Genomic DNA, 12,111 nt, shown 5'->3' on the forward strand with positions numbered 1-12,111 from the left:
TGGGTGTATTTTTTGTTGGCCTTATTAACAACATATTTCTTGCCTGGTGGGGCTTCTCTTTAGCCTGGCGGCCTGTCAGGCCTACAATACTGTAGGTGAAGATTGAGACTTAACTGAGAGGTCTTTTTTGTTGTATTAACAAATCTATGATAACATGTCACATCACATTTTGTTAGTCGACAGCAGACACCAAAGGTCCTTGAGGTGAAGCAGTAAAGTGACGTTTCTGTATTTTTCCATGAGTGTTTACTTTTATTTAATTCAATGGTTGTTTTCAATTCAGTTCAGTTTTAATTACAAGCAAGGTGCATGTGGGTCATAAACGGCGTTATCTACGGCGTGTATGATACCACAAATACACCGTGCTCAACCTTATGCCAGGCTTTTGGTGATATATGGCACAATCGCTTTGTGCTTCTCTATGATACCAACACAGCACTGTGCCTAACCAAACCTCAAATGTAAAACAGTACACCCATGGATGCACAGATATGTGCAACTGGACTTGCAATTTGTTTGTGAAAACCACAACTGCACAGGCCAGAAAGTACCAATAACACTTAGCGTATGCTGCTTTGTGTAGGTCTTTAGTGACTGAGTGTCTACAGTAATGGTTTAAAAAAACCCTTTTGCTTCAAAATACCGCTGTGACCTTTTAGCACAGATCCAACGTGAGGTAACACCAAAGCAGCTCTCACACCTGGTGAAGTTTGGTACTGAGTTTTCTGAGCAGTGCCTTGGTACAGACTGTACGTACATGTCTTGGGAATGTTGGCATACTGCTCAGCACAGATCTGCCCTGGCTGTCCCAAGCCAGGCATGGGCCACCAAAATGCTGTCAAACTCAGCCAGGTGTGGCAGCTGCAATACCGATAGAAACCTACTGTGTAAGTTGTATAAGTTATACATACGTTGTATGTATAAGTTGATATGCATGACTAGAAACACCCAAAATCCACCAGCACTTTACATCACGGCAGCTTTCAACTCCAAATGAGCTGAGGAGCCGCTGTAAACTGTGTCAGCAAACAGAAAGAGCGAGAAAAGTAAGAAATGAAAATATAGCAAACGTATTCATTTAAACTGAAAACAGTGACCAGTGCTAGAGCTTACAGCCTTTGGACTACTAGAAAGGGCCTGACAAATATGTGTATCTGAAGACCAGTGTTGGTGGCAGGGCTGCTATGTGGAATCTAACAGTACAGCCTGATCTTTACCTGTGACACTATGCAGACAGTTTAAATAAGAAAGAACAATAAGCTCAGTCATTGAGAAAAGAACCTCTCCCATCTTCATATATAAGGAAAATGTGCAATCCAAAGCTCCCAAGGCTGAAGCATAATTGATTCTTGCATAATCCAGGTATGGCAAATGATCCTTACACATACATAGAAAGTTAAGTCTGGGAGCATGCTCTGGTGCCGTGCATCACCGCGTCCACCACACCATGAAACTGCCCAGGCAGACATCCAATCCATCTACACCTCTTGACAGTAACCACCCATCTTCCATGGTGTGAAACATTGGAGTGTCCTTAGCCTTCTCCAGCCACTACGTTCGTCATCACTGAGGCACCTATGTGCCGGATCATGCATAAAGAAATGCACCACATGGCTAAAATGTCAACTGATGCTCCCACACAATACAAGTGATACTTCTCACTGGAGTCTTCCTAAGTGAGACAAAGCCATTCCAGCAGTACCCAAGGTTCCTCCAAAAAGACCTAGTACCAGTGATATTAAGTCTCCACCTTAGATCACTGGTTATCGCCCAAGTCTGACAACCATACAGTAAGAGAGGAAGCACCAGGATCCCGTAGACTTGGACCTTAGTTCTCCTGCAAAGATATAGGCATCACCAGACACCTCCATTCAGTGACCTTATGACTATGTAAGTTCTTCCCAGGCATCTCTTGAGCTCACAGGCCAATGATCCAGAGACATGAATGTTACTGGCACGATAAGTGAATCTCTCTCCAAGTTAAACACTTTCACGACATACAGTTGTACATACTTCTGATGACCCAGTCCAGGAAGTCATTAAAAGACAGGATCACCTTGAACCAGGACAAACATAAACCCAAACACTCCAATTCTCCACTCAGCCTCTCAGGTGCTGTAAAGATCATAGCATCGCCTGCAAAGTCAAGGTCATAAAACTTTCCTCGCCAACAATGACACCTAGACTGGTTTCCATAATCCTATCCAACACCAAGTCTATACAAAGATTGAACAGTGCACAATACAGGCAGAACACTTCCCTGAAGAACAGCAGCTTTCACTGGAAAAATAGAGTTTGTTGAGTGCTGTATTTTCACAGCACTCATGGTATTTGTGTATATGCTGGCTTTAATGTCCAACACTGTCTTGTGGATCCCACGAGCGTTCAGCATGTGCCTTGAGCATTGAGCAGCCCAATTAATTGGATGAATTGCTTTGTGAGTATCAGCACTGGCAATATTCACACAGAAAACATGCACACAAAGGGGATTCATTATCCCATTCTTCAGTGGCATGAGGTGCCACATTCATTGACTGCCAAAGCCAATTTGAGAGGTATGAAAGTTCAAGCAGCTGCAGCATGTGACTACTCTGACCCATGAAAGCAATCATTTCTGTTGATTTGATTAACATCATGGTTTCATTTCATTCAGCCATAGCAGTGCATTACACCACAAACAGCAAGTTTGCTTTCTTACAGTAAAAGTCAGCATTAATATCAATGGCAGATTCTTTCAGATAAACAGTGAAACTGAGATTACTTTAGTAAAGATAAAAAAAAACCTCGATAACCGGAGGCCTTCTATATGAACCTTTTTATAATGACATGTCTGTTAACACTTGAAATGAACGTGGTCATTTGTCCGTGACACAGAGCGCTGTTCCACAGATGACAGTCATCAGCCGTCCCAGACATAAGCTTTGAAGTCAGACTACAGCACACTCCTTTCCACCCAGTTCTCATGGTTTTGCCTTTAAATAGAGCATGACATCAGACGCTGCGCACGTCTACCGGCCAGAACCCAAAACAAATGTGTCCAAACAATGCTACATCTGGACCGAAACGCATAGTGAGAGAGAGAACAGGAATGTAACTGAAAAGAGCTTGAAAAAGGGAAAGCACTCCTAAAGCTGTTTACTTCTAGGATGCTGGCCAAGGCATCTGGGGATGTGCCCGAGCTGTAATTTATGAGTGATACCCTTTGCCGTCCACCTACCCACCACCACTCTTCATCCCCCAACCTGATGTCACAACAGCAGGTTCAAGCATCAGATAAAGCAAGCAAATATTTCACTGTCATTGCTTGAAATGTGCATTATTAATACTAATGTCATTAATGATGGATCTCTTCCATTAAGCACAACACAAGGGCTTTAGAACTGGGACACCTAAATGGAATGCAGCCATTATTAATGTTATTACAGTTGCGAGGAAATGAACCATAAAGCATGTTTAGCTTCCACCATGTGACGTATTTCCTTGGGAAACATGATTTTCAGGGGTCTATAAGTTGGGACGAAAATGATTTGGGTATCTGAAAACAGAGGCAATGCATGCAGGAATGCAGTAGAACAAAGTAGGATACAACTCTATATTAGACTATGGAGAATTACTTTTATCAGTTTTGGACCAGCCGCTTCAGTAAGACTTGAACTGTGACCGATATATTGAAAATAATATCATCAAATCATTTTTTGCACGCTGGTCTCATTCCCATTGCGTCAAGTAGTGAGAATATGTCAGAATCCTTAAGGCCTTTCACACTGAGCGCACAGCCATACCTGGCGTCATGGGGGGGGCCTTAGGGTGCCTTGCCTGTCCTTGGAGTCAGTTCGGGCTGCCCTGGACAACTGAGCCTGTCAGTCACCACAAAAAACCAAACCAACCACAAAACAACAAAATCAACCACAAATAAATAAATAAATAAAATCGCAGGCGACCATAATTATAATCTGTGCAAATTTCCAATACAGGTAAATCATAATAATATTGATAAACACACTGTGCTTTATCTGATTTTTACAGAAACGTAAAACAGAAATGATATGTGCAGTGTTGACTACTGGACCTAGCAGTGAAAGAGAGTGATAAGTAAAAAAAACTACAGTATGCTGAATTAAAAGATGGATATATGGTGTTTCTTTAATCAAGGACCATGCAGGGTCCTAGAAGAGAGGGAAAAAGAGAGTGAAAGAAACCAATTATAATCCACAAAGAGAAGAAGGGCATAGTCAAAATGATTTTGTCATGAGATTTATGTCACATTGAGAAATCCTAATTAACAGACACACTGCAGTCATTGTTACATCATCTCCTGTTGTGTTTATAATAAATATTTATATTTATTTATGGTGTCCTTTTTCCTGGTTGAAATGCAGAGATGAATGAATGAATCTACCAGACTTAACAATGTACACATTACTTTTCATGTCATTTTATTTGTCTAAAAAATAAATGTTCAAAGTTCATTATCATGTTAATCAAGAAATCATCTCATCTGAAAGAACAACAACAGATAAGTTATGGTTTTAATTTACAGATGAACATCAAAAATTTCTAAAGAACCTTTTTTTTATTTAAAACTATATTAATTACAAGTTTTCTAATTTAATATTTTTTTTTACTTCAAAATGTACAGTAATCAGAAATTAATCCTGAGGTAAAACAAATATATATATATATATATTATATATATATATATATATATATATATATATATATATATAATATATATATATACGGATTTTCTTTAGACAACTGTTGTGTAGCAGTTCTGATGTTCCTCTGGCACATTTCTGGACTCTGTTTGATGCCTCATTTCTATTGGACATGTGAAGCTACAACACAGCACGCAGCGGTGAATGTTGGACTGAGTTGAACTTTGAGCACGGTGAGTTTGACGTCAAGTGGCTGTGCGCGCTACCGGCGGAGCGTTGCGCAAGCTCAGTTTTTGTGCATTGCACTGCAATGCAGCATTTGCGCAATGCTTCTCATTGAAAATAATGGGTTCTGGAGTGATGTGCGCCACATTTGCACGCTCGGTGTGAAAGAGCGTTTAAGTGTCACTATATGAGTGACAGAGTGCGCTCTCACACTGTTCGCTGAAGTGTAAAGTGTCATGTCTTGCGGATGTTTTTCTGTGCCATGTCATGGTGATGTATTTTGTGATTTTGTGTTCTTTAAATAAATATATATAAAAATCTTCAGCATCTATAGAACTTTTGCATCTGTAGCCTGGTTATTTTATTCAGGTGTGTTCAGCTAATCAAGAGCTAACAGACACGTGAATGACCTAATCTGCTTGTGGCAGAACAGGGACAGATGGAAAATGTGTAAGGACCAGTGTTGGCAACCGCCGGTGTAGAGATTTCACTATACAGTTTCCGGTATGCAAAGGAGGAAACAGTCTGTCATGATCATTATTACATGAAACATCTTATAAGGGGATTCAAACTGGATAGTTGGACCTTAAACTGTAAAACCTGGAGGCTGCACATTACAGGATGGGTCCTATTGACAGTTTGAGGTCCATGAATGACAGAAAATATACTGCAAGCCTGTCTTTGTAGTCAGGGTGAGGAAGAAAACTTTGTGAGAGCCATGTTGGATAGGTATGATTCATACGATGCCCATGCGCTTCCCTGAGAAAGATTCAATATGCAGGTGCCTCAGTGAGGAGGACCCCAAAAAGTGCAAAATGCCAAGAAGATGCCCATCATCTGCCTGTGGCAGGTAGATGGCTACTTTCAGCAGGTGGGGGTGGACTGACCAGGATCCAGGGTGGTTCTGTATTATGTTGGATGCAGTGATATGACCTAGCTCCTTGCTTCCTACGTGCAAGATAATGTGATGGGTAACACAGTACTTTAACGTGCTTAAAAATGACAAAAACAGCTGTGTGGTCCACCAAAACTAGCTGCATAGCAAAATCCTCCAACACACAGCCACTAATCACGTTGCCTAACTCCAATCCTGTCTGCTACAATCAGCTACGTGCATTTTGATACAGCCTCTGGACTTTGCACAATCCTAATACTCTTCTGTATCAATATATCTCTGAATATAAATTCAGTCCATTTATATACAAATAAGTCTTAAGAAAGTCTTCTCAAGTACTTTCTTCTTGTTGCTAGTGTTAGAGTTAATCAGGACTGATGTGTCTGCATTCACACAGCGGACAGAGGACAAGAGTGAGGCAAACACCCAGGCCAATTTTCTGCCTTTTAGGCAAAGTGGCTAATAAACACTAAACAGCTGAACAAAAAGTTGTTTGTCAGTAGACCCCGGCTTTCTCACATACTCTCACTGAAAAAATGTACACAGGGAAACAATAACACACATCACTTACAGTATGTGAGAGCTGAATTAAATGGGTTTGTTTGTGGGAGCAGGCAGCACAATGACTTAGTGGTTAGCACTGTTGCCTCACATCAAGAAGGTCATGGGTTCGATTCCCACCTGTGGCCTTTCTGTGTGGAGTTTGCATGTTCTCCCCGTGTTTGCGTGGGTTCTCTCCAGGTGCTCCAGCTTCCTCCTACATCCAAAGACATGCAGGTTAGGTGGATTGGAAACTTTAAATTGTCTGTAGGTGAGCGTGCGGGTGTGAATGTGTTTGTCTGTCTATATGTGGGACAGACTGTGACAGACTGGCGTCCTGTCCAGGGTGTACCCCGCCTCACACCCTATGACTGCTGGGATAGGCTCCAGTCTACTGACCCTTAATTGGAGTAAGCGGTTGAAGATGAGTGAGTGAGTGAGTGAGTGAGTGAGTGAGTGAGTGAGTGAGTGAGTGAGTGAGTGAGTGAGTGAGTGAGTGAGTGAGTGAGTGAGTGAGTGTTTGTGGGAGCTCTGGGGGCCTTTTGGATTGAAGGTGTGCCCCGACAAACAGAGACTTAGGGTAGGATGGAAAATATGCTGCATCCTGTTTGATGGCGAGGACAAAGATAGAGAGGAATGAGGAAGGAGGTGGGGGAGAGATTTCAGATGAAACCTGAGGGACTCCTCATCTCAACAGTCATGTGTTTCCCATCAGGGCTGTGCTGAATCTCCTCATCCTCAGCCCCTAAATCCTATTTACAGGTCCAGTTCTAAGCATGGATAAAGCTCAGCAATCGGCAAGCGCACTGCCAGCTGGACAGATTCAGAAAAAATTGGTGAATGTAACCTACGAATAAACACTGTAACATACATGGTCCTTTAAAATGGGGATGGACGTGATTGCATTATTGGTCAGTAAACAGTGTTTTGAGAGTGACCACCGTGCTCAGCTGAGTAAGACATGAAGTGAGCAATTGTTTGTATGAAGAGGTCAAGCTCAGTTCAGTGTAGAACCTCTTCATGCTACACACAGTACTTCTGACAAAAATGCACATGAACTGCAAAATATTTTATTAAACTATGGGGGCACTCAAAGAGTTCACACCACTGCAAAAGTCAAACAGACCTCTGTTGACGTCTGTGTTGAAATTCTCCTTTTTTTGGTTCTTGTTCTTTTTTCATTGTGAGGGGTTACCCCTTTGATTGCTTCTGACAACCTTAGATCTTGATTGCTGACCTGTGATCCTGACCCTGACCTTTGTTCTTGACCATTCGTCTTTGACAGCTGATGATTGATTTTGATTGTGAACCTTTGATCCCGACCGCTCATCTTTCATTCTGATCACAGATCCTTGATCTTCTCACCTCACCAAGATAGTTATGCTTTTTGCCTCCATTTTGTCTGTCTTTACTTTGCTTCTGTAATCAAGATCAAAGTAATCAGGATTGATGAGGATCCTAGCATTTGATTCTTATTGCTGAACAGTGATACCAACTGTTGTAATCACAACAGAATCAGAATCAAAGTTCTAAGGCAGGATCAGAATCAAATAAATCAAGATCAAAGATCACACCCAAAAGATCAAGACTCAAACACAGGATTCATTCTTCAATCAAGATCAAGGAAACCAGGCTGAAAAGAATCTAGATCAAAGCTCAAAGACCAAAGGAAAGATCAACTCTTTTATGCCAGATCAACACCATACATTTATCTTCTCTCCGCTGACCCAAGGCTTACCTTTCCACCATATTTCATGAGAGATGGGAAAGGACAACTGTTTCCATTTGACAAATCTGTTCCAAATTTGTCAATCCATCAGAATCAAATAAATCAGGCAACATCAATTCCAATAACATCAGACATCTATTTCAGACAGACTATTTCCTTCTGCAAGCTCATGTGTCATTTCAGATGTCAACAGGGTCTAGCAACCAGGAAAACAGTTGTATTGATGCTGAAAACCTCTGTAGGCCTGAAGTTTTCCACACAGAAATTGATCAGGAATTGGAAAAAGTGAATCCAAAAAGAAACTGAACGATAGGCCAACTACACTCAACAAAAAAATAAACGCAACACTTTTGGTTTTGCTCCCATTTTGTATGAGATGAACTCAAAGATCTAAAACTTTTTCCACATACACGATATCACCATTTCCCTCAAATATTGTTCACAAACCAGTCTAAATCTGTGATAGTGAGCACTTCTCCTTTGCTGAGATAATCCATCCCACCTCACAGGTGTGCCATATCAAGATGCTGATTAGACACCATGATTAGTGCACAGGTGTGCCTTAGACTGCCCACAATAAAAGGCCACTCTGAAAGGTGCAGTTTTGTTTTATTGGGGGGGGATACCAGTCAGTATCTGGTGTGACCACCATTTGCCTCATGCAGTGCAACACATCTCCTTCGCATAGAGTTGATCAGGTTGTCAATTGTGGCCTGTGGAATGTTGGTCCACTCCTCTTCAATGGCTGTGCGAAGTTGCTGGATAATGGCAGAAACTGGTACACGCTGTCGTATACGCCGGTCCAGAGCATCCCAAACATGCTCAATGGGTGACATGTCCGGTGAGTATGCCGGCCATGCAAGAACTGGGACATTTTCAGCTTCCAAGAATTGTGTACAGATCCTTGCAACATGGGGCCATGCATTATCCTGCTGCAGCATGAGGTGATGTTCTTGGATGTATGGCACAACAATGGGCCTCAGGATCTCGTCACGGTATCTCTGTGCATTCAAAATGCCATCAGTAAAATGCACCTGTGTTCTTCGTCCATAACAGACGCCTGCCCATACCATAACCCCACCGCCACCATGGGCCACTCGATCCACAACATTGACATCAGAAAACCGCTCACCCACATGACGCCACACACGCTGTCTGCCATCTGCCCTGAACAGTGTGAACCGGGATTCATCCGTGAAGAGAACACCTCTCCAACGTGCCAAACGCCAGCGAATGTGAGCATTTGCCCACTGAAGTCGGTCACGACGACGAACTGGAGTCAGGTCGAGACCCTGATGAGGACAACGAGCATGCAGATGAGCTTCCCTGAGACGGTTTCTGACAGTTTGTGCAGAAATTCTTTGGTTATGCAAACCGATTGTTTCAGCAGCTGTCCGAGTGGCTGGTCTCAGACGATCTTGGAGGTGAACATGCTGGATGTGGAGGTCCTGGGCTGGTGTGGTTACACGTGGTCTGCGGTTGTGAGGCTGGTTGGATGTACTGCCAAATTCTCTGAAATGCCTTTGGAGACGGTTTATGGTAGAGAAATGAACATTCAATACACGAGCAACAGCTCTGATTGACATTCCTGCTGTCAGCATGCCAATTGCACGCTCCCTCAAATCTTGCGACATCTGTGGCATTGTGCTGTGTGATAAAACTGCACCTTTCAGAGTGGCCTTTTATTGTGGGCAGTCTAAGGTGGAAAAAGTTTTAGATCTTTGAGTTCATCTCATACAAAATGGGAGCAAAACCAAAACTGTTGCATTTATATTTTTGTTGAGTGTAAATATAGCATCAAAGTTGGTTCCCCTACGATTACAAGCCCCACCCCCCTCACCCCCAAAAAATACACTTTTAGTGCTATTTGGCACCATTTTTGTTTTGTGTGTATATGACTTTTGCTTACAGCTACAGTGTGTAGGATTTAGTTTTTTTAATTAGCATAAATGGAATATAGCATTCCTAACCATTAGTGCATAATTAGCTATAACAATAAAATGATGTGTTCTCATAAAGCACTGATCACACTGTTACGGATCAACAAACCGTATGATTCTACACGTTTGTGTTCATTTTTGTCTTGTAAAAGTCCTTTTCCCATCTGCAAAATGTGCTCCTTGTCAGCTGATATCCGCCAAGTTTGTCAGAAAGTTTTGTGTATGTTCAAAACTTTGACTGGAGATCAGGTGGATAAGCTTTCCTGCTGCTTGCATGTTTGTTTGCTGTTTTGTCCTCTGAATGTCATTTATCTTTGCTGCAGCTGCCTGACAGTTCATTCTGGCATTCTGATTGGCCAAAAGTCCAGAACAAGCAAAGAAAAGATTGACACAACAAGCACATCTCCATGTCTTGAAGAAACAGATACAGCAGTCTATTTGTGTCTCTTGCTCTCTTTCTCTCTTTCTGTTTCTCCTGCTCTATCTCAGTGAGGATATACAGCGGAGTTGTTCAGTGAGGAAACATGACGTCATGCTTTCAGACTGCCAAACTCTGCTCAAATGCAGCATATTTGTCTGTAAACTGGGAAAATACTTCTGCTCATAGCAGATCTCAGTGGAAATGTGATATCATCTGCACTGTAAAAATGATCAGGGTGATTTAACTTAAAAACTTAAATTTAATTGCTGACCTAAAAACAGTTATTCAACTTAGGAATTAAGTTACAAGTTGGCAACTGATATAACTTACCTTCTTGATTTGAATTTTTTTTTGTTTGTTTGTTTTTGAAGTTGAGTTGGCATGTTTTTAAGGCAGCAATTGGACTTAAGTTTTTAAGTTGAATCACCCTGATACTTTTTACAGTGTGTTCATTAGTGCTCCAACTTCATGTAAGACTGATGAATTTGCCTACGGACAATCCATTTGCTCTATCTGTCAGAGTGTGACTCTGCCCTAAGGAAAGAATGAGCCCTTCATATCTACTTGGGAATGGACCCCCTCATGGAGACTACCATGCTGTCACAGTAGCCCAAAAGGGTCATACTAACTTTGCCTTTTGTAATCTGTAGTGCAGTTAGAATACTGAAGAAAAAAGATGAGGAATTTGTGGTTGCTCTACACATTGTCTGCTGATTGCTTGTGTAGAAATGTAAAGAAATGAAAATATGAAAAGAAACAAAATCATGACCGCTGACAGCATAATGCAATTTGCAACCTCACCACTAGATGACACTAAACCATACACACTGTAGTCATAAATGGATCAACAAATATCATAAGAACTCCAAACTTAAAACTATTTTTAAAAAGTTGATGAAAAGTATTCATGATGGCATTATGACACCTTAGACCATGCTTGGCTCTATGATAATGACTCATTTTGATAAAGGGCAGAAGCTACAGCCCTTCATCCTGAACAGTTGAAGCATGGACCAGTGTGAGAGGAATCTCACTCGACACTACACCATGATATATTAAAATAGGACCATATTGGTACCTAACAAACATAACACAGCAGTTAATTGCAGAAAAAACACGTACACGTATTGTTGACAGTCTGTTCCTTGCAGCAAAGGAAGAGGGCCCAGAAGCAGTGCAACAGGTTGAGGTCCCATCCGTGGTTGATTGATGCAGAGATCAACTCGAGGTGCTACAAAGCCCTAAAGTGATACAGAGAAAAAAAATATATGTTGAAGCTGGTTGTACTGTATTGACTCCTCCAAATGCTATTCTTCCCATTGTCCAAAATGTGATTTGTTCCCATGATTTGATGAATCTTAAGATTATTGTGTTTTTTACACTTATATGTGAACTTCCAGAGGATACCAGTCTTTCTAAAGGGCGCACCTATTTCTTTTCTTGCAGATCATCTGTGACTAACTCATACAAATTATTCACTTTGTATATCCAGTTACTCCAGCTGGGGGTGGGGCAGAGACTATCCCAGTAGTCACAGGGTGAAAGGCAGGATACACCCTGCACAGGGTGCCAGTCGATTGCAGTGCCATATATCGACAGTTAAACACATTCACACCTATGGTCAAACTGAAGTTTCCAATTTACAGAACCTGCATGTCTTTGGATGTGGGAGGAAGCGAGAGCACCTGGATAGAACCCACACA

The 12,111-nt window shown here is 41.7% G+C and overlaps 1 protein-coding gene across 2 annotated transcripts in view; it reads right to left on the reverse strand.

The window, feature by feature from the left end:
* LOC117515972 (zinc finger protein 469) overlaps positions 1 to 12,111 on the reverse strand; it is a 158,265-nt gene that overhangs the window by 89,722 nt on the left and 56,432 nt on the right. The window contains exon 3 of one of the 2 annotated variants that reach the window (XM_034176808.1): positions 11,531 to 11,649. The exons of the other annotated variant lie outside the window; for it this stretch is intronic. The gene's annotated coding sequence lies outside the window, so the exon portion shown is untranslated. The remainder of the gene's footprint in view (positions 1 to 11,530; positions 11,650 to 12,111) is intronic. 2 annotated transcript variants of the gene reach the window in all.

This window comes from Thalassophryne amazonica, chromosome 8 (genome assembly GCF_902500255.1).
Source record: "Thalassophryne amazonica chromosome 8, fThaAma1.1, whole genome shotgun sequence".
Taxonomy (NCBI): domain Eukaryota; kingdom Metazoa; phylum Chordata; class Actinopteri; order Batrachoidiformes; family Batrachoididae; genus Thalassophryne; species Thalassophryne amazonica.